At 47.2% G+C, this 21,825-nt stretch overlaps 1 pseudogene; it reads left to right on the top strand.

Annotated features, from left to right (window-relative positions):
- Positions 1-12,810: 12,810 nt before the first annotated feature.
- Positions 12,811-13,841, top strand: LOC137353159 (prolactin-releasing peptide receptor-like; annotated as a pseudogene).
- Positions 13,842-21,825: the final 7,984 nt, after the last annotated feature.

Genomic DNA, 21,825 nt, shown 5'->3' with positions numbered 1-21,825 from the left:
AACCGTCACCTTGTGTTCTCTACTCTCTGGTATTCAGAGGTGATGCCAGACTCTTAGTCCTGCATCCCCACTACTATCTCATATAGAATCCTCTAAAACCTCGCCCCTCCCATTTCTCTGTAACCTCTTCCAGCCTTACAATCCTCCGAGAGCTTTCCTCTAATTCCGGCCTCTTGTGCATCCTCTATTTCTTGCGCTACATTATTGGCAGCCGTGCCTTCAGTTGCCTCGGCGCTAAGCTCTGGAATGCCCTTCCTGAACCTCTCTACTTCTCTCTACCCCTCTCTCCCTCCTTTAAGACGCTCCTTAAAACCTGTTTCTTTGACCAAGCTTTTGCTTACCTGTCCGAATATCTCCTTAAATGACTCAGTGTCATATTGTGCATGATAATGGCTACTGTGAAGACCCTTGGGATCTTAAAGGTGCTATATAAATGCCCCGTTCTATAGTCAACTACACGGGTACTATAACTGGTCTCAGTGCCTCTGGGCGAAGAAGGGGAAAATTAGCCATACGTTGCTATAATGCACTGAAGGAGTGCTGCACTGTCAGGGGTTCCACCTTTCGGATGAGACGTTAAACCGAGGCCCTGCCTGCCCTCTCAGGTGGGTGTAAAAGATCCCATGGAGTCAGAAGGTTTTGGGTTCAAGTCCCACTCCAGAGACCTGAGCACAAAGTCTAGTCCTACGCTCCCAGTGCAGTACTGTGGGAGAGGTTCGCCTTTCGGATGAAATGTTAAACAGAGGCCCTGACGGCTCTCTCAAGTGGATGTAAAGGATCCCCTAGGAATATTCAAAAGAAGAGCAGGGGAGTTATCCCTGGCCAATATTTGTCCCACAATCAACATCACAAAAATAGATCATCTGGTCATTATCGTAATGCTGTTTGTGGGAGCTTGCTGTGCGCACACTGGTTGCCGTGTTTCCTACATTACAACAGTGACTACACTTCAAAAGTACTTCATTGGCTGTAAAGCGCTTAGGGACATCCTGCGGCCATGAAAGGTGCTATATAAATGCAAGTCTTTCTTCTTTGTTATGGCACTATTCAGAGAAGAGCAGGTATATCTTGCCTGGACCCTCAATCAACTGCTCCAAAAACAGACTATGTGGTCACTCATCTCTCTGGTGTCCTGGGGACATTGCATTGTGTAAATTGGCTGTTGTGTTGGCCTTCAAAACAGCGAGTGCATTTTGAAACTAATTAATACCGTGATGTGCTTTAGCACATCTCAAAGATCTGAAAGGCATGGGATCAATACAATCTCTTCCTTAGATGCAAAAAGCATCAGGTGAGTGCAGTAAAGAGAGAATAAGCAGACAGGAGGGTGGCAAGCCTGTAATTACATCACAGTAACAGGCCATTCGGCCCAACTGATCCATGCTGGTCTTTATGCTCCACATGAGCCTCCTCCCACCCTACTTCATCTCACCCTATCAATATATCCTTCTAATCCTTTCTCCCTCATGTACTGATCCACCTTTTCTCTTAAATACTATTCACCTCACCACTCCCTCTGGTAGTGAGTTCCACATTCTCACCACTCTCTGGGTTAAAGAAGTTTCTCCTAAATTCCTCATTGGATAGATTAGTGACTATCTCATAATTCTGGCTATAGTTTTTGACTCCACAATAAATGGGAGCATGCTCTCTACGGCTGCACTACCAAACGCCTGCATAATTTCAAAGGCGTCTCTTAGCTCAGAATTCTCCTTTCTAGAGGAAAAAATGTAGGCTGCTGACTTTCCTTCCATTAATTTAACTGCCTGGATATTGAACTATGGAGGGCATCACAGCTGTGTCCAACCCCAATCCGTGAAAGCAAACCTTTCCGCTCTTGCTTCCAGGCAGGTGTGCTGGAGTTAAACCTTTCCTTTATGGGACAATGACAAATATTAGCATTAATCCAGGATTTATGATTGCCACTGTCTGTAGACACCAGAAAGCACAGCCCAAGGGAAGCAATGCAACTCTGTACCCACATCATTGTACCAAGTACGAGAGCACGCATGTAATTATTCCACCAGTTTTATTAGAAAAGCAATTATTTCGCGCAAAGCATGACTTAATTACATTTTGCTTAATAAAGATCACTTGAGATAATTCCTCGGGGATGACTGATTTTTGCTCTGCGTGTTAGTGCTGATTGTTTGAGAAGTGGCTCTGAGTATCCAACCAGGTCATCTGGGGAAACCATTGGGAAAGACATGCTCATTGAGTTTGTTCTTCAGGGTTCAAAGTTCATGGTGTCCACACGGAACAGTTTCTGTTCATGCAGATGTTCTTCACCCTCATATTTGGTAAGCCATCCGTGGCAAATTGTTTGCCTTGAAATACGATCCTGGCATTTCCTCATGCAGAGAAGTTTGGCCTCTGCTAACAAATTTCGGGAAGGATGATGACCAACTGCAGAGTACAGGCCCGAGGCTTGCCGATATTTCACTGCATTAGAGTTATTCAATACTGATCCCTGTCCTTCTGCCAAAATGCTTCACCTCACACTTCTCTGTATTAAATTCCATAGCTAGCCTATCTACGTCCTGTTGCCGTCAATTGTTATCATCCTCACGATCTACCACACCTTCAAGTTGGGCACCATTGGCAAATTTTGATCTGTATTCCAATATCCAACATTTAATGGCCCAAAGCTGTCGTTAGAGGGTCACTGGTGAAGTAAACAACAAAAAAAAAATCAAAACTAGCAAAAGTATTGCTGAAGCAGTAAGTCAAATGGATTTGAACACATCAAGTGCAGGGAGGAATCAATAGCAATACAATTCACAGTGGTAGAAGTGTGTTTTTTTTTTTCACCCTGCTCCTACAATCTTCAGGCTTTTCAAATGCAGACGTGCCAACACCTAATCAGTTCGTTTTGATTTACCTCATCTTCTCTCTGACCTCTTTGCTGTTTAGTGTTGGTCCACAATCTGAGCCTCGGCCATTTATCCAGTTCCCTGATTTAAAAAAGGATGATTACACACCTCACCCTGCAGTTGAATTTAATTTCCGTAAATCCTTTTTAGTTTCAATGACGGAGGATCCTTGAGTTCTGAGAGCAAGTTTGTTTTTCTGTCTCAGCAATATATTTCCCTTCGCTCCTGCAGGCCTTGATTCGGACGACTGAGACCCCATCTGCCCTCTCGGGTGGACGTAAAGGGGGCCCCACGGTCACTATTTTGAAGAAGAGCAGGGTGGAGTTCTCTATGGTGTGCTGGCCAATATTTATACCCTGAGCAACATCACTAAAAAAAAAACAGATGATCTGAGTCACTATCACATTGGTGTTTGTGGGATCTTGCTGTGTACAAATTGGCGTTTCCTACATTGCAACAGTGACAACCCTTCAAAAAGAGTACTTCATTGGCTGTAAAATGCTGCTGAGGTCATGAAAGGCGCTATATAAATTCAGGGTCAATAGTATCTCCCGAGGAGTGTTACAAGAATGTTGGTTGTTGCCTTCTGACGAGCACAAAGTAGATCGCAGGTAATTAAGGAGTATTTCCATTTAATCTTTCATCCAAACAGACTCCATTACTCACAAACTGCTGACATGCTAGACTCGATGAGTTTATCCCATGTTGCCATCACTGAGACAGCCATGATCGGAGGTAGTGCAAATGAAGTGATTCTGATCGATGCTTCCGGAAGCGTCTGTCGTTACAGCTGCCAATTTTATTCTGCTCACTGGCAGTCTGACTCCTTTATTTTCATAGATTCATAGAGCAATACTGCACAGGAGGCCATTCAGCCTATCCTACCCATGCTGGCTCTTTGGTAGAGGTTCTTTTGCCAGTGAGGTTTTGATCGAGGTGTGAAGGATGTGGGTGCTGCCCATTCGCCGACCTTAGATACCTGCCCATCACAGGTAGTGCTGGGTCTGCTTTGCCTCATCATAATTTTACAGAGGCTGTGGCGACAACTACGTAGCATGGGACGGGAGTCACGTGAAGGCCCAGACTGGGGTAAGGATGGTCAGTTCCCTTCCCTGAAGCCACGTTAGTGATCCAGCTGTGTTTTTACACCGATCCGGCATCCTTTCATAGTCAATTTTTTTATGGGATTCAATTTCACGACCTGCCAAATCGGGAATTGAGCTCAGAATCTCTGAGTTGCCAGTCCAGTATCATTGCTGCTACACGAACCTCGCTAACTTAGGGTCATTTCTCTTAACGAGTGATCAATTTCGAACAACCCTGGCCTGTATTCATGGCAAGAAGCATTCAGTTACATACCGATTCCTGAACACCAGAGCATACATGGTGTAGCCACTGGCTACTGAATCCTCCTCTCTCTGAAAGAAGTGTCCGTTGACATCGCTGTGTCAGGTAATGAGTTGGTGGCAGGGTGGGATTTATGGCAGGATTCACAGCTAACTGTCTATTTCACAGCAAACAGAAGTCTGTTTATTCAGCAGAATGTTTAGCAAGTGCACTACAGCAAACAGGGTCTATCGAAAAGAGTCTCGACGAACTACAGCAAACAGAGCTCATGACTGAAGCTACAGCAACGCCACCCGATAAAAGCAGGGTGAGCTCTCCAGCAAAATACAGTGGGTAGAGGATAGTTACATAGCACAAATTATGTGCATAAAATCAATCTCAGCCACTTATAACAGAGTGTCACTTGTTGAGGGAATTACCCAATCACCTCCATTCTGACCGGGAATAGCGGTGTCCCTGTGTTCAACCAGAAACAAATGTAATTCTCCCCGAGGTAATACGATTTAGATGCCTCCGTGTACTAAAGACAATAAATGGAGTGAATTAAGATAATTGTAGCTATTGATAACCGAGGTCAGCCAGAGAGCAATTGCAACTGCTCGTAAATTTAAGGCTTTCTGTTTTAAGATGGTTTTGCATGTACGACAAAGTGTGGACATCTGGAGGGTGACGTCTGGAGTCTGGGGTGTGATGAACACCTGTTAAAGGCAAGAACCTTTACAGAATATTTAGATACACCTCCTCTTGCAGGCCACATAGGGGGGGGGTTCCAAAATCCTGGTTGCCCAGCACGCAGGTGTCGGAAAGAATGGAGCCATATTTCTGAGGGGTAGTTTTAATTAAGGTTTCTCTTGTGAACTGAAGACAGTCTTGCAGTTTTGTGCTCCGCTTGTTTTTGACTCAGATATTCAATTGGAAAACAAAATCCACATAAATAATTCAGCAAGGTGATTAGCTTTTGATAAATGTCCTGCTCGCCCTGGGTGGCATTGGTCGATGGAAGGACTGTATTTCTTGTGAGGAACATTATAAACCGCGTTCATTTAGTGGGAAGACCCGCGGATCACCTTCCCTATTTCCTAGCAATGTACCTTCAGACCTATATAAGAAGCATGCTCCTCCGACACTGACGGGATATGGTGTCACCCATGTCTCATTGGGTAACCCACAGTGGGGTTTAAGACTTGAGCACAAACTCCAGGCTGACACTCCAGTGCAGGACTGAGGGAGTGCAGCACTGTCGGAGGTGCCGTCTTTCAGATGAGACGTTAAACTGAGGCCCTGCCTACCCTCTCAGGTGACTGTAAAAGATTTCATGGCACTATTTCAAAGAAGAAGAGTTATAGAATAGAATCAGAGAATGGTTACAGCACAGAAGGAGGTCATTCGGCCCATCGGGTCTGTGCTGGCTCTCGACAAGAGCAACTCACCTAGTCCCACTGCCCCAACCTTTCGTGGTAGCCCTGCAATTTTTTCTCTTCAGATAATTATCCAATTCCCTTTCAAAAGCCTCGATTGGAGGCGCCACCACACTCTCAGGCAGTGCATTCCAGATCCTAACCACTCACTGCATTAAAAAAAAGTTTTTCCTTGTGTCACCTTTGTCCTTTTGTCATTCACTGAATCAGTGTCCTCTGGTTCTCATCCCTTCTGCCAATGGGAACAGTTTCTCTCTATCTACTCTGTCCAGACCTCTCATGATTTTGAACACTTTGATCAAATCTCCTCTTAATCTTCTCTAAGCAGAATAGCCCCAGCTTCTCTAATCTATCCACATAACTGAAGTCCCTCATCTGTGGAACGAATCTTGTAAATCTTTTCTGCCAATGTCCTGGTCTCAATATTGATTCCTCAACCAACATCACTAAAACAGATTACCATATTGCTGTTTGTGGGATCTTGCTGTGTGAAAATTGGCTGCCACGTTTCCTACATTACAACAGTGACGACACCTCAGAAGCACTTCATTGGCTGTAAAGCACTTTGGTCTATCCTGAGGCCATAAAGGGCACTATATAAATGCAAGTCTTTCTTTACTGAACTAGCAACCCAGAGGTTGTGAGTTCAGTTTACACCAAGGTGGGATTTGAAGTTAGGTTAAAAACTGGCCAACACCAGTAAATGACTGTAGAAACTTCTGAAGTTGGCACTTTCCCAGTTCCCACGTCAGCCATCTTGCAAAATGCAAGAAAGACCATCATTTAGGAGCAGATTTGTGCTAAGGGCCCATTGACGGAAGCAGAAAACTTGCATTAATATAACCACATCTAATGAAGCACCTTTTTGAAGTGTAGTCACTATTGCAACATAGGAAATGCAGCAGCAAATTGGTGCACAGCAAGATCCCACAAACAGCAATGCGATAATGACCAGATCATCTGTTTTAAGTGATGTTCGTTGGGGGATAAATATTGAGCAGGACACCAGAGAGAACTCCCCTGCCCTTTAAAATATTACTAACGAGTCTTTTACATCCAGACAAGCCTCTGTTTGACATCTTACCTGAAAGGCAGTACCTCTGACTGTGCAGCACTCCGTCAGTACTGCACTGGAGTGTCAGCATTGATTTTGGAGTGGGACTTGACCCCAGAACCTTCTGTCACAAAGGTGAGAGAGCTACCCACTGAGCCATAGCTGACATCACCCAGTCCTAGACCCTGGATTAAGCTCATTTCACCTTGCAGTCCCTTGCAGTCAATAGATTGGCGAGACTGTTATTAAACCAGTTGAGGGTTTCATTTAAAACTGGGACGAAGGAACAGTGTGACAACTGCACTATCAAGCCCGATAGGATTTGTTTCACCAATTTTCATCTCTCTTCTATGTGGCAGCTGTGGCTTGGTTCATAGCACTCTTGGTTGTGGGTTCAAGTCCCACTCCAGGGATTTGTACACAAAACCCAGGATGACGCTTCAGTGCAGTACTGAGGGAGTGCTGCATTGTTGGAGGTGCCGTCTTTCTTTCAAGTGAAATGTTAAGCTAAGACCCCGTCGGTCCTCCCAAGTGGAATTTGCTCTATTCAAAGAAGAGCAGGAGAGATTATCTTGGCATCCTGGCAATATTTAACCATCACAGCCATTTATCTCATTGTTGCTTGTGGGATCTTGCTGTGTGAAAATTGGCTGTCACGTTTCCTACATTACAACAGTGACGACACTTCAAAAAGTACTTCATTGGCTGTAAAGCGCTTTGGGACATCCTGGGGATATAAAAAGTGCTATATAAATGCAAGTCTTTCCTTTTTCTATATCGTCTCTCCATGTTCTTCCTACCAAAATGAATCACTTCACATTTCTCTGCATTGAACTTCATCTGCCACCTGTCTGCCCATTCCACCAACTTGTCTATGTCATTTTGAAGTTCTACACCATCCTCCTCACAGTTCACAACGCTTCCAAGTTTCGTATCATCTGCAAACTTTGAAATTGTGCCCTGTACACCAAGGTCTAGGTCATTATTATATATCAAGAAAAGCAAGGGTCCCAATACTGATCCCTGGGGAACTCCACTACAAACCTTCCTCCAGCCCAAAAAACATCCATTAACCACTGCTCTTTGTTTCCTGTCACTCAGCAAATTTTGTATCCATGTTGTTACCGTCCCTTTTATTCCATGAGCTATAAGTTTGCTCACAAGTCTGTTGTGTGGCACTGTATCAAATGCACTTTGAAAGTCCATGTACACCACATCAACAGCATTGCCCTCATCAACCCTCTCTGTTACCTCCTCAAAAAAACTCCAACAAGTTAGTTAAACATGATTTTCCCTTAAGAATTCCATGCTGGCTTTCCTTAATTAACTCACACTTGTCCATGTGATTTTGTCCCTAATTATTTTTTCTGGAAGTTTTCCCACCACAAAAATTAAACTGACTGGCCTGTAGTTGCTGGGCTTATCTTTACACCCTTTTTTTGAACATAAAGGGGTATGAGGATAATGTGGGAAAAAGGCATCGAAGTGGATGATCAGCCATGATCTTATTGAATGACAGAGCAGGCTCGATGGGCTGAATGGCCTACTCCTGCTCCTATGTTCCTAAAGAGAGAATCTAAAGATTTTTATTCAAAGAACTAAACTGCAGAAAGTCAAGATAATTTGCAAAACAGCCAGAAGCAACCTGAGGGAAGTAATTTACGTCATGAGTTGCTGTCATCTGGAACACACTACTGGAGAGGGATGATGGAGATAGATTCAGTAATAACTTTCAAAAGGATATTGAATAGAAAATTGAAGAGGAAAATTTTTCAGAGATATCGGAAAAGAATAGGAGAAGTGTGATTAATTGGAATAGTTCTTTTAAAGAGCTGCCACTAACACGATGGGCCAAATGGCCTCCTTCTGAGCTATATTAATCTATGATTGTATACATGACGTGGCCAGACAAGATTACAGATGGGATGATGTCACCGTGCGTAACCATGGTGAATGACTAGAAACATTACCATGACAATAACATCTATTTAAAGTTATATTGAAAACAATAGCATTTTAATTTCCTTTATAGACTTATCTAGAAAGCTCTGATAAAATCCAACCAAAAGCCGTGATGATAAATGTAACAGGAGATAAATATTAGCTGCAGTTTGCCTGGGGTTATCTGACGGGGAGTGAATGATCACTGGGCTGAGTTCACACAGGACTGGGTCCCTTTAAATCCCCTCCACATCCCTCTCCAATTCCCTGCATTTCCAATTCAAGTCTATCAAAATGTATCAACCAATGAGAGTGACTAAAATCACCCCATGGCCCCTCAACATTAGAGAGAGACTCTTGGTTTTTTCATTGGAGTTTAAATCTCTCTGTGGCTGGGAGAGTTTGCACATCTCTGCATTGCCGAGTCTTCTTTAAAGTTGGAGCACTCAGGGAGCAGAAACAGGTGCAAGAGGGGCATCGGGCAATAGATGCAAGAGGGGCATTAACAACAGGTGCAAGAGAGGCATCAGGCAACAGGTGCAAGAGGGGCATCGGGTAACAGGTGCAAGAGAGGCATTAACAACAGGTGCAAGAGAGGCATCAGGCAACAGGTGCAAGAGGGGCATCGGGCAATAGATACAAGAGGGGCATTAACAACAGGTACAAGAGGGGCATTAACAACAGATGCAAGAGGGGCATTAACAACAGATGCAAGAGGGGCATTAACAACAGGTGCAAGAGAGGCATCAGGCAACAGGTGCAAGAGGGGCATCGGGCAATAGATACAAGAGGGGCATCGGGCAACAGATGCAAGAGGGGCATTAACAACAGGTACAAGAGGGGCATTAACAACAGATGCAAGAGGGGCATTAACAACAGGTGCAAGAGAGGCATCAGGCAACAGGTGCAAGAGGGGCATTAACAACAGGTACAAGAGGGGCATCGGGCAACAGGTGCAAGAGGGGCATTAACAACAGGTACAAGAGGGGCATCGGGTAACAGGTGCAAGAGGGGCATCGGGCAACAGGTGCAAGAGGGGCATTAACAACAGGTACAAGAGGGGCATCGGGTAACAGGTGCAAGAGGGGCATTAACAACAGGTACAAGAGGGGCATCGACAACAGGTGCAAGAGGGGCATTAACAACAGGTACAAGAGGGGCATCGGCCAACAGGTGCAAGAGGGGCATTAACAACAGGTACAAGAGGGGCATCGGCCAACAGGTGCAAGAGGGGCATTTACAACAGGTACAAGAGGGGCATCGGGCAACAGGTGCAAGAGGGGCATTAACAACAGGTACAAGAGGGGCATCGGCCAACAGGTGCAAGAGGGGCATTAACAACAGGTACAAGAGGGGCATCGGGCAACAGGTGCAAGAGGGGCATTAACAACAGGTACAAGAGGGGCATCGGGTAACAGGTGCAAGAGGGGCATCGGGCAACAGGTGCAAGAGGGGCATTAACAACAGGTGCAAGAGGGGCATCGACAACAGGTGCAAGAGGGGCATTAACAACAGGTACAAGAGGGGCATCGGGCAACAGGTGAAAGGGGGGATTAGGAAGTGCCAGGGATCCCCAGTACCACCTTCAAGAAAGCATTTCTGCAGCGACTGCCCATTAGCAGGAGATTCAGAGGTGAGTCGCTGATCAAATAGTGATTTATATTTCAATCCACGTTGTTATAAATATTGTCACCCGGCACATTAAAGTCTGATTCCAAGTTAATCGGTTTGGGCGGAATGGTAAATGATCCGGAATTCGAAACTGTTGATACTCTGCTGAAACAGGTTGATAACCCAGAGTGTAATGAGTTGGGCAGGTTGATAGCTTTGGGTTAGTGCAGTGAATACAATGCAGTGAAATATTGAAACAGCCTCCGGATGTCCCATTTAAATTATTGTGTTTAATCCTGTCTAGCAGCTACTACTGATTCCCCAGCTTTGCCGAGAGAGCGACATTAAATATCTCTCACGTTCAAAAAACTATCTCAGGGAGACCTGACCGTGGGACTGAGCAGGGGAAAAGCAAAAGCGGAATATTAAACTCACTGTGACGGTCCATCTAATTCTCTCTCTCTGTCTTCTCCCTCTCTCCCGGTCCTCTCTCCTTTTGTCCTCTCTCTTCCTCCTCTCTCTGTCCTGTCCTTCTCCTCTCCCTGACTCTCTCTGTGTCCTCCTCCTGCTCCCTAGATATTTTTATTCTCTTCCTTTCCTCTCCCATTCATTTCATTTCTCTCTTGATTCTCAATATCTATTCCTCTTTTTCTACCCTTTTTTTTTTGGCTGATCCTTTTTTCCTGCCTTTTGTACTCTATTTAATATTCTCTGCTGAAATTCGGGGGGGGGGGGGGGGGGTGGGAGGGGAGTTTGCAATAAAATCTGTAACAATTTGTGCTCAAATTTACTTTGTCAGTGCTTTACACATACTGCGAATTCTACAATGGAAATCTCACTCAGTAAAATTATAAATTCATTGCAAGCCTGGAATTTGAACCACAAATTGAAATTACCAGAAGATAAAGTCCAGTTACTGTCCGCGGAGAGCCCTTAAACAATAAATTATGGATAAATCAATGTCTACTTTACTGTGAATTGTAATAGATTGTTGGGAATTATATACCAGATAAAATACACCATAATTAATATGTTGCTGCTCTGCTCACAGTTACTGGATGGATAATGGAATATGACAAGATGTACACTTTAAATTAAATAATACTTTTTTCCCCTACATTTCTATAGCGCCTTTCCCAGCCTCAGGACGTCCCGAAGCGCTTTTCAGCAAATGAACTGCTTCTTTGAAATGTAGTCACTGTTGTGATGTTGAAAGGGTGAGCAGGGAGGAAGAAAGGAGGTCGGAGGAAAGAGGGAGAGGAAAGGGGGTGAGGGGAGCGAGGCGGGGTGGGGGGATGGAGCAAAGGGAGAGTAGGAGGAAGAGAAAGGGAGGGGAAAGAAAGAGGGGGAAGAAAGGGAGGAGGAGGAAAGGGTAATGACCCCTTTGTTGGAAAGGCTGGCTGTGTGGACAATGGGTGAGCACAGGATGGGGCTCAACAGTGATGCCTTCCATGGTTAAATAGCTGTTGGCATTCACTCGGCTCACACAGTGAGCGCTATGTGGGTTAGCGATTTCAGGAGAAGAACTGCGAAGGTCGGAAGGATCAAACACTTTAGCCCCGCCCCCCCACCCCAGTCTAATCATTTTAATGGATTAATGTTTTCAACATAAAGTGAAATAATGGAGGTCAACTAGAACTCAGAATGGATGTCAGTAACATTAAAACATGCCCATGGTTTTGCTTTCACAGCATTTGCAATCTGCAGTAGCTCAACGACAGTGCTAGTGAACTCTGGACTGAGTAAGAAAGCCCATTATGGGGTGCCCACCTTCTTAAGATCTGAACAGTTAACTTACATACGAAGCTTCACTCAGTCTGCTCAATCAGGGTTCAAGCCCCACTCCAGAGACTTCAGTACAAAAATCTAGGCTGACACTTCAGTGCCGCACTGTTGGAGGTGCTGTTCCTCCGATCAGACCTCTGCCCCCTCAGCTGGACGTAAAAGAGGAAATCAGGGGTGTTCTGCCTGATGCCCAAGTCAATATTTACCCTCTCAACCCAACGTCACCAAAAAAAAAAACAGATTAACTGGACGTTATCACATTGCTGTGTGTGGGATCTTGCTGTGCGCAAATTGGCTGCTGCGTTTACGACAGTGACTAGACTTCAAAAGTACTTCCGTGACCCTTCATCAGAACGTTTCTGAAGAAGGGTCACTGACCCGAAACGTTAACTCTGCTTCTCTCTCCACAGATGCTGCCAGACCTGCTGAGTCTTTCCAGCATTTCTTGGTTTTTATTTCAGAGTTCCAGCATCTGCACTATTTTGCTTTTATTCAAAAGTACTTCATTGGCTATAAAGCGCATCCTGAGGTCATGAATGGCGCTATACAAATGCAAGTCTGTCTTTTCTTTCTAGCTCAGTGAGAACACGCACCATCCAGTGTGGTACTGGGCCCAACAACCCACTGGGTCAACAGAGGGAGCTTTACACAGTAAAGAGGTCAAGAGCCTGTTCTTTTTCATGATGACCCTGTAGCCCATTCCTTTATGAAATGTGTTTTTTTTTTATCCAATAGGTCGGTACTGAAAGCTCATGAGGAGGAAACTATGGAAACCGAAACCATGGACAACAGCAGTTTCTTCAATGGCAGTTCTCTGATGAACTTTGCTGGTACTATTCTGCTGCAAAAATACAAATCCTTCTTCATCCTGCTATACTGCGCCCTGGTGGCCGTGGCCTGCGTTGGCAATGCCTTCCTGATTGGCAGCATCATCGTGGACAAGAAGCTCCACAATGCCACCAACTTCTTCATTGGCAACCTCTCCATCACCGACCTCCTCATGTGCCTCACCTGCGTCCCCCTGACCCTCTCCTACGCTTTCGAGCTGCGCGGGTGGCTCTTCGGAAGGTTCATGTGCCACTTTGTCTCGCTCATGCAGTCCGCCATGGTCTACGTCTCCGTCCTGTCGCTGACAGCCATCGCAGTGGACAGGTACATCGTCGTCGCCTACCCCATCCGCCAGAGGGTCACACTCAGCTGCTGCGGCCTCATCGTCGGTGCCATCTGGGTCCTCTCCCTTGCTCTGGCCAGCCCAGCCTCCATCTACATCACATACGTGGAGCTCAAGATGACTGGTAACGACATGAACATCTGCGAGGAGTTTTGGAGAGGCATGGAGAGGGAGCGGCTGGCTTACTCCTGCATCATCATCCTGGTGTCCTACATGATTCCGCTTTCTGCCGTGACCATCTCCTACTGTGCCATCACCATCCACCTTAAGAGAAGGAGCGTCCCAGGGGCTGTGGAGCAAAACCAGGCCAAGTGGAACAAGAAGAAGAGGAAAACCTTCATCCTCTTGGTCATCTCCGTGGTGACATTTGCCATCTGCTGGATGCCCCTCCAGATCCTCAACCTGATCCGAGATCTAGACGTTGACTTCACAATCATTGACACAAGGTACATTAACATCGTACAGGTCTCCTGCCACTGGGTGGCGATGAGCTCCTCGTGCTACAACCCCTTCATCTACGCCTCCCTGCACCGCAAGTTCAGGCTCCAGCTCGGTGGTTACCTCCGCCAGTGGAAAAGGTCCAGCAACTTCCCCTCTGCCAGGTTGTCCCCTTTTCACACCAGCATCAGCCTGGTGTCTGAGGGCCCCAAGGCTGGCACTGACAACGGGTCGTACATGGTCAACGCACTTTGAGCTGGTCATCATACGGCGCACACTACACTCCATTGTCTCGCTCAAACAGTCGGGAGCTCCACTGGGTTTTCACTGCCGCCCTCTGCTCTGATCATCGTGGCTTCTCCCAATTTCCCTTCCTTAATGCCCATTTCTTCCCCCTCTCATCTCTTGATGGCACCAGCAGCCATCTCCTACCTCAACCCAAGGCCCTCCTTCATGTGTGAGTCTAGACAATGAGTGTCAGCCGGATTTTGGACCAAGGCAGGCATGAGAAGCGGGATGTCCGCAACTAGTCACCAGGCACTGGAGTCGCTGGAGAGTGAGCAAGAATAGGAATGTAGATATTCCCCCCGCCCCCATGCTCCCCCAACACTTAGCCCAGGGGAACTGCAGATCACTAAGCCCATAGAACTGCTACCTCAGCTGAAATAAGGTGAATTTAGGGCAATTCTGTGATAGAAATGGGCATATTTTAATGGAGCAAAGCTGAGTTGCTGAAGTGCCACGCTACAGAAATCAGCAGTGCCAAATGTCCATTGAAGAGCACCACTAATATAGTAACAGAATGAGTGGTCCAATTAAACCCAAGAGGTTCAAAATAAAGCACCAGAACCCACGCACCCTCACCAACCATATCGTGTTGTTGTTATCGGTGTCTCTAACCTGCGGTGCCCACTGGTCATGGAAGACCTCAAGTGCCAGCCATGCTGCATGACATCAAGTGCATGCTCCCTCTCCAAGGTCACCCGGGCATGGACAATACCCTGGAAGGGTGGCAAGCACCCAGAGCAACCACGACCACGGATGCTGCCCACCCCAAACCTGCAAATTGCTGCCTTCACTAGGAGAAGAAGCACAAGAAGGTCCACTGACTTCACCACCCCGCAGTGGCTGGCCAAAGATCGGGGTGGGGGGGGGGGTGGGTGGGGGGGGGGCACGGGTAAGGCTGAAGTGCGGCCAGAAGGCGAGGAGCAGCCTCCTCAGATTGAAGCTGGACTGTGTGCCTCAGTACCATAGCACATGGCGCAGCGAGTCACCAAGCCACAAGAAGGAGCCAAGCTTCAATGGTGTGTCTGTAAAAACTGGTCCAGATGTTACTGGCAGCAACAACAGCCAACATCCCAAGAACACTCCACGTGAGGGGGATGGAACCGCGATGGAGTTAGGGGAGACGGCAGAAGCCATGGTCAGCTTTTAAGGTGGGTCAGTAGCATAGTGGTCAGGAGTTCGAGAAGTGTACAGAAACAGAGGGCCCTTAGAGTACCTGAAGGTAGCAGGGCAGGTCGACAAAGTCGCTAAAAAGGCATTTGTGATACTTTCCTTTATTGGCCGAGGCCTAGAATTTAAGAGCAGGGAGGTTATGCTAGAATTGCATGAAAACACTAGTTAGGCTACAGCTACTGCATCCAGTTCTGGTCACCATATTACATGAAGGGTGTGATCGCATTAGAGAGGGTACAGAGGAGATTTACGAGGATGTCGTCAGGAACGGAGAATGTTAGCTATGAAGAAAGACTGGATAGGCTGGGGGTGTTTTCTTTGGAACAGAGGAGGCAGTGGGGAGATTTAATTGAGGTGTATAAAATCATGAGGGGCCTGGATAGAGTGGATAGGAAGGACCTATTTCCCTCAGCAGAGAGGTCAATAACTGGGGGGGCATACATTTAAAGTCATTGGTAGAAGGATTAGATGGGAGCTGAGGAGTAATATTTTCCCCCAGAGGTTGGTGGGGGTCTGGAACTGACTGCCTGAAAGGTTGGAAGAGGCAGAGACCCTCACTGCATTTAAAAATATGCACATGATGTGCAGGGCAACAAACCAAGAGCCGGGAGGAAGCTGGATCACTCTTTTCCAGCTGGCACAGATATGATGGGCCAAATGGCCTCCTTCCGTGCCCTAGGTTTTTCTATCATTCTGTGATAATGGGCTAGAAATCCAGAGGGCGTGAGTTCAAATCCCACCGAGGCAGTTTGAGCATCTGGATTCAGTTTAAAGGAGACCCCAAAAAATAAAAAATCTGGTCTCAGTAAAAGTGACCACAAAGTTGTTGGATTGTGGTAAAAATCTATCTGGTTCACTGATGTCCTTTAGGGAAGGACAACCTGTCGTCCTTACCCGGTCTGGGCCTCTATGTGACTCCAGTCCCACGCCGACGTGGTTGACACTGAAGTGGCCGAGCACTGGCATCCAGGCTAACTGGACGGGCAATAAATGCCAGCCTTGCCAATATCGTGAGAATTAAAAATAATGTGTTACAGAGAGGATCAGGAAGAATATTCCGGAAAGAGAGGGCAAGGGGTCTGACGGCTTTGTTGTTAATGAAAGGGCAGAGACTGTGACCAGGTTAATTATACGTGCTTGATGTTACCTGGGTTTAAAATCCATTGCATTGACCGCATTAAAAAAAGCTGATTATAAGACGGAAGAAGGGTCTGCCTGGACATCCGGTCAGGCTGAGACCTGAATACCACGTTACCAAGTCAGAAGGGGAAAGTTCGAACACCAGAGACAGAGCAGGGAATAAACACGAGGCTGATCCCCAGTGTCAGGCTCTGAGTTATGGGGAAACACTGGAGAAGTTTGGGTTTTGTAGCCCAGGCTGGAGGCGTCTGACAGAGGGATGTCGAAAAGGTTAATCCAGAGTATGACTTTAAATTAAACTGTGGGAGTAGAACGAGGGGGCACAGGTTTAAACTCGAGTAGGGTAACGTTTGGACTAAGATCAGGAAATTCTTCCTCACGCTGAACGACTGACAGGTGGAAAATACTTCCCAGTTGGGAGTGGAGGCAATAAGTCTGCAATCGTTTAAGAAACAATCGCAGGTTACAATTCTCATCCATAGTCATTTCATGTGTCAGCTATGGCTCAGTGGGTAGCACCTTCACCTCTGAGTTCCCAATCCAGGCACCTGAGCACAAAATCAATGCTGACACTCCAAGTGTCATACTAAAGTAGCACTGTGCTGTCTTTCGGATGAGATATTAAATCCAGGACCTGCCTTTGCCCTCTCAGGTGGATGTAAAAGAACACACCGGCCTCTGTTCAGAGCAGGGGAGTTTTCCCCAGTGTCCTGAGCCCATCATTATCCCACAATCGACATCACTAAGGCGGATGATCTGGTCGTTATCACGTTGCTGCTCGTGGGATCTTGCTGTGCGCAAATTGGCTGCCGCGTTTCCTACATTTCAGAAGTACTTCACCGGCTACGCAGCACTTTGGGACATTCCCCGGGCTGTGAAGGGTGCTATGTAAATGCAAGTCCTTACGATCTTGCGATTGTAGAGACGCCCCCAGAGACTTTAGGAGCAGGTGGTGGTGGGGGGGTGGGGGGGGGGGTGGTGTGTTACGATGTTCTGCTTTGATGCTTTTGAAAGCTCATTGAAAACCAATGCTAGGAATGTTTCCAAGTTCTGAGGGAAGATCTGCCACGTCACCAGCCATGGAGTGTTTCACCGTGACTGACGACTGGGGCAAGGGCTAGCACAGGATTTAAAGGGGAATTTGTGAAAACAAAGAAAGACTTGCATTTATATAGCGCCTTTCATAACCTCAGGATGTCCCACAGCGCTTTACAGCCACTGAAGTAACTTAGAAGTGTTGTAATGTTAGGAAATGCGGTGGGGGGGGGGGCACTTTGCACAGCAAGATCCCACAAACGGCAATGTGATAACGACCCGTGAATCTCTTCAGTGGCAAATGCCAGAGAGGAATGTTGGCCAAGATGTCAGGGAATTCCTCTCCTTTGAACAGTTAAATGTCTCATCTGATGTATCACATCTTCTACCCTCAATACTGGGTTGAATTAGATTATGAGCTCAAACTCTGAGAAGGAAGAATTTAGCCCAAAAAAAAAAGGAATATGGGGAAAGGACAGGGAAATGGGATTGGACAGCTCCAGTTAGGGAGCCGGAACTGGTGCAGGTTCAACCGGCCCAATGGCCTCCATCTCTCCCGGGATTTCAATGATCCGAAGCAAATCAAGTGGGGCAAAAAAATATACTTCTAAGTTGGTAAGCCCTCCAGCCCCTCCTGGGCCTATTGGGTCAGGCCTACAACCAGGGAGGAGCAGCAGTTGGGCTGCTACAGTTGGTCTCAGCACCTTTGTGTTAGGGAGAGGCAATGTTCAATGGATTCCTGCTCCTGGTTACTGTCTAAGGACACCTCCCCCCCCGTCACCCCTGTTGAGAAGAGCTTGCAGGTGGACATTGAGTCGGAACTAGATCGGACCCGGCTGTGATGCACACCAAGGTCAAAGAGCCTGCAGTGAGTTACGAGACAGCCTTTGAGTCCTGTGAGGCCAAGTAAGAGTCAGCACCATCAGGCGAGGAGGGGAGAACATTATAAGCGAGGAAACAGAAAATCATTGTGCTGGTTGATTCGAAACTTACGGGAACAACTTGTGGATAATTTATTCTTAATTTTTCCATGAAGTGTCTTATTGTTTAGCCTCACATAGCAAATATTTCTGATGTAATAGATGTCTGAATGTTTATTCTGTCCGACGCCAAATATTGTGATAGCAGGACAATGGTGAAATGCAACATTTTTACTGTTGCCTACTGCTATAAATATCAGTCAGTTGAAGCGTTTTTCTGATTATTGTCAGATAATTTTAGAACACAAGAACACAAGGAATAGGAGCAGGAGCAGACCATTCGGCCCATCGAGCCTGCTCCGCCATTCAAAACAATCATGGCTGATCTTGGGCTTCAATTCCACTTTCCTGCCCCCTCCCCATGTCCCTTGATTCCCTGAGGGACCAAAAATCCCAGCTTTAAATGTATTCAATGATGGAGCGTCCACAAGCCTCTGGGATAGAGAATTCCAAATATTCACAACCCTTTGAGTGAAGTAATTTCTCCTCTTCTCAGTCCTAAATGATCGGCCCCTCATCCTGAGATTGTGGCCCCCCTGTGTTTTAGATACCCCGACCAGCGGAAACAGTCTCTCAGTGTCTACCCTATCCAGCCCCTTCAGAATCGCGTATGTTTCAATGAATGTTGAATAGAGAGATTGGCCAGCTGCACCTAAAGGAGGCTGACTGTGAAACAACACAGGAATCAGCCAGCGTCCTGTTACCCTCACCCAACTCAAGAGTTGGGATATAACAGACATTTGGGCGCAAAATAGGGCGGGTGGGCCAAAACGAAAGATAGATAGATAGATAGAGAGAGAAAAAGAGAGAGAGAGTCCAAGGAGAGGTGCAGAAATGGATGCGGAGAAGCTACCAATCGTGTGCAAATGCGCCAGTGAGCATGGCACTGATTCCTGTAAGATCAAGCTGGCACTGGGTTCAATTCCCTGGGCTGTGTTTGTTAAGCTTGTTTCAGTCAGGGTAGCGGAATTGACGCCCAGTACTGCATGGCAGTGTGGGAGTTGGGGGGACAAAGATCCACCAGGGATCCCACACCTGATTAACTATCCAGTGACTCCTGTTTGGAAGAACAGGCTCAGGTTCAGCCGCGATGCCCTCCCGAGAGGCCGATTGTCTAGACTGGCACGAGAAAAGGTGGGCACTCAATGGGGCGACTGTTGTTTTGCCAGTAGGACTTGGATTGGTTTGAGGTCCTTCCTATTGTGTTTGCTATTGAATTCTGTATCATCGCTCCTCCTGGAATGTACCTGAGACTCTCCGTAAGTATTTCAATGTGTTCTGTATTGTGCTGCTGGTTTGATTCCTGTGCCTATTTAATATATTTGTCGCGTGTCCTGCACCAGCCACTCCACCCACCTTCTCCGCCCCTCTCCTGTGTCATGTTGCCTTCAGGGGTTGCTGTTTCAATAAAGACTTTTAAGATGGAATGTGCTCTCCAATGTGTTATTTCACCTCTGCTCTGTACTGTCCCTTCCCGTTGCTCCGCCTTCCCACTTGCCCTACTCCAATAGATACCATCTGAAGGGAGGGATCGGCGGTGAGGGCCAAGTGTCGGGCAGGTTAGTTTGGCTCCCTAGGTCCCATCCGTAGGCCCTGTTGAGTTGCCTGAGCAGAAGTCAGGGTGGGGGAGTGGAGGGCAGGAAGGCGGTGGGGGGGGGGGGGGGGAGGTGGGGGGGGTGGCTGCTATAATTGGCCTCAGTGCCCTTGGGCTCAGGAGGGGGGGGGGTGACTTGACCATTATCCGATAATTACCTACCCCCCCACTCCTAACAACTTTGATGGAAAGCGCCATTTTTTTGGATGTCAGGTGAACGCACGATGCCTCCCATAGTCGAATAGCCCAACGCAGCTCACTGCCTGGACTTTGCGGTTGGGGGGGGTGGGGGCGTGGTGGCCACTTGGGTGAGGTACCCAAGCACAGCCTGCAAGCACCAGTGCCTTCAGGGCAAAAATTAGTCCCCCAAACGGGCAGCAGTGGCTAAGATCAGAAGCTAAATGGGATGACCAGAAAAGCCAAGAAGCATTCAGCTCTTGGATGGGAAAACCCGGAGGAAGTCTGCTTCAATGGTGCAGCTCAATTCGGCTGCACTTAGAAGACCGTGCTCAATTCTGCTCCCCACATTACTGAAAGAAGATACAGAAAAGAATTACTAATAATGATACCAGAACTGAGAGGTTATACCTATCAGGAAAGATTAAGAGTGACGTGATAAGTGTTTTCTAAGATCATAAAAGAGTTTGACAGGCTAGCTGTGGGGAAGATGTTTCCACTTGTTAGTGAGACCAGATTCAATGGCCATAAACGTCAAAAGGAAACGGGACACCCACTTGAAGGGAACAAACTTGCAGGGCTACGGGGATTGAGCCGGTGGGAGGAGTGGAACTGACCGGATTGTTCCGTGGAGAGCCCGAATAGACTTGATGGGCCGAATGGCCTCCTTCTGTGGTGCAAATGACTCTATGTAAGATGGTCACTAATAAATCCAACAGGGAATATGGGAGAAACCTCTTAATCCAGAGAGTGGTGTGAATGTGGAGCCCGTGACTACAGGGAGCGTTTGAGGGGAATAGATTCAGTTAAAGGGAAGCTGGATAAACACATGAGGGAGAAAGGAATAGCAGGAATTGTGGATAGAGTGTGATTGATAGGGTGGGATGAAGTAGGGTGGAAGGAGACTCACGTGGAGCATAAAGACCAGGGGACGAATGGCCTGTTTCTCTGCTGTAAATTTCATAAATAGTTAACACATTCTTAATGGGTAAATATCAGGGACAAAATTAGCTAAAAATGACATGAATGAGCTGGAGGAGTGGGATTAGACATGGACACTGACCTTTCACCTCCAAGCTTTGGGCTTGGATGGAAACTTCCCCCTCCCACTCCCACTGCCCTTTGACCTCTCCATATTCTGCGGGCAACGACAAGAAATTATCGGTGGACCAGTTTGGCTTGGCTTCAAACTCAGCCCACGGCACGCAATCTGCATCGTTCTGTGAGAAGGTCACGCCTCTTCGCCACATTTTCTCAGCTTCCTCGTAAAACTGTTTAAAAGGACAACACAAAGAGGTTGATAAGGTCGCCCCGGGGAGGCTTCCAGAGAATCTGCCCGGGGGGGGGGAAATCACTTCCAACGCTCTCGGCCCGCGAAAGCATCTTGTGTTCGGCTGTCGTGCAGTGGGTCTCGCTTGTTTTTCCCCACCTGCCAAGCTGTGAGATGCTGGCAGCCTCCAGTCCCTCTCGGGTCCTCTGTAACTGTGCTGTCCTGCTGTGCCTGCGCGGTGCACGCTGTGGCTCATATATCCTCGCATTTTGATCCGCTTTGTGCCAACTCACATTCTCCCCCCCCACCCCCCCGCCCACCCCCCACACACCCTCCACAACTTCTGACACCTCCTTCCCGAGACCGTTCTCCGCCCATGAGATCATGGGTTTGGTGGGGGGGGGGGGGATGGTGGGTGAGGGGTGGGCTATTCGACTGTGCGAGGCATCATATCCCAGTCCGAATTCATCCTATCCATTCCCCCAACATCCGGTCAATTCCCAGCAGGAATGGTGGGGGAGTGGGGGGTGGGG

The sequence above is a fragment of the Heterodontus francisci genome, chromosome 40 (assembly GCF_036365525.1).
Source record: "Heterodontus francisci isolate sHetFra1 chromosome 40, sHetFra1.hap1, whole genome shotgun sequence".
Lineage (NCBI taxonomy): Eukaryota > Metazoa > Chordata > Chondrichthyes > Heterodontiformes > Heterodontidae > Heterodontus > Heterodontus francisci.
This window is presented reverse-complemented; position numbering and strand designations above follow the sequence as displayed.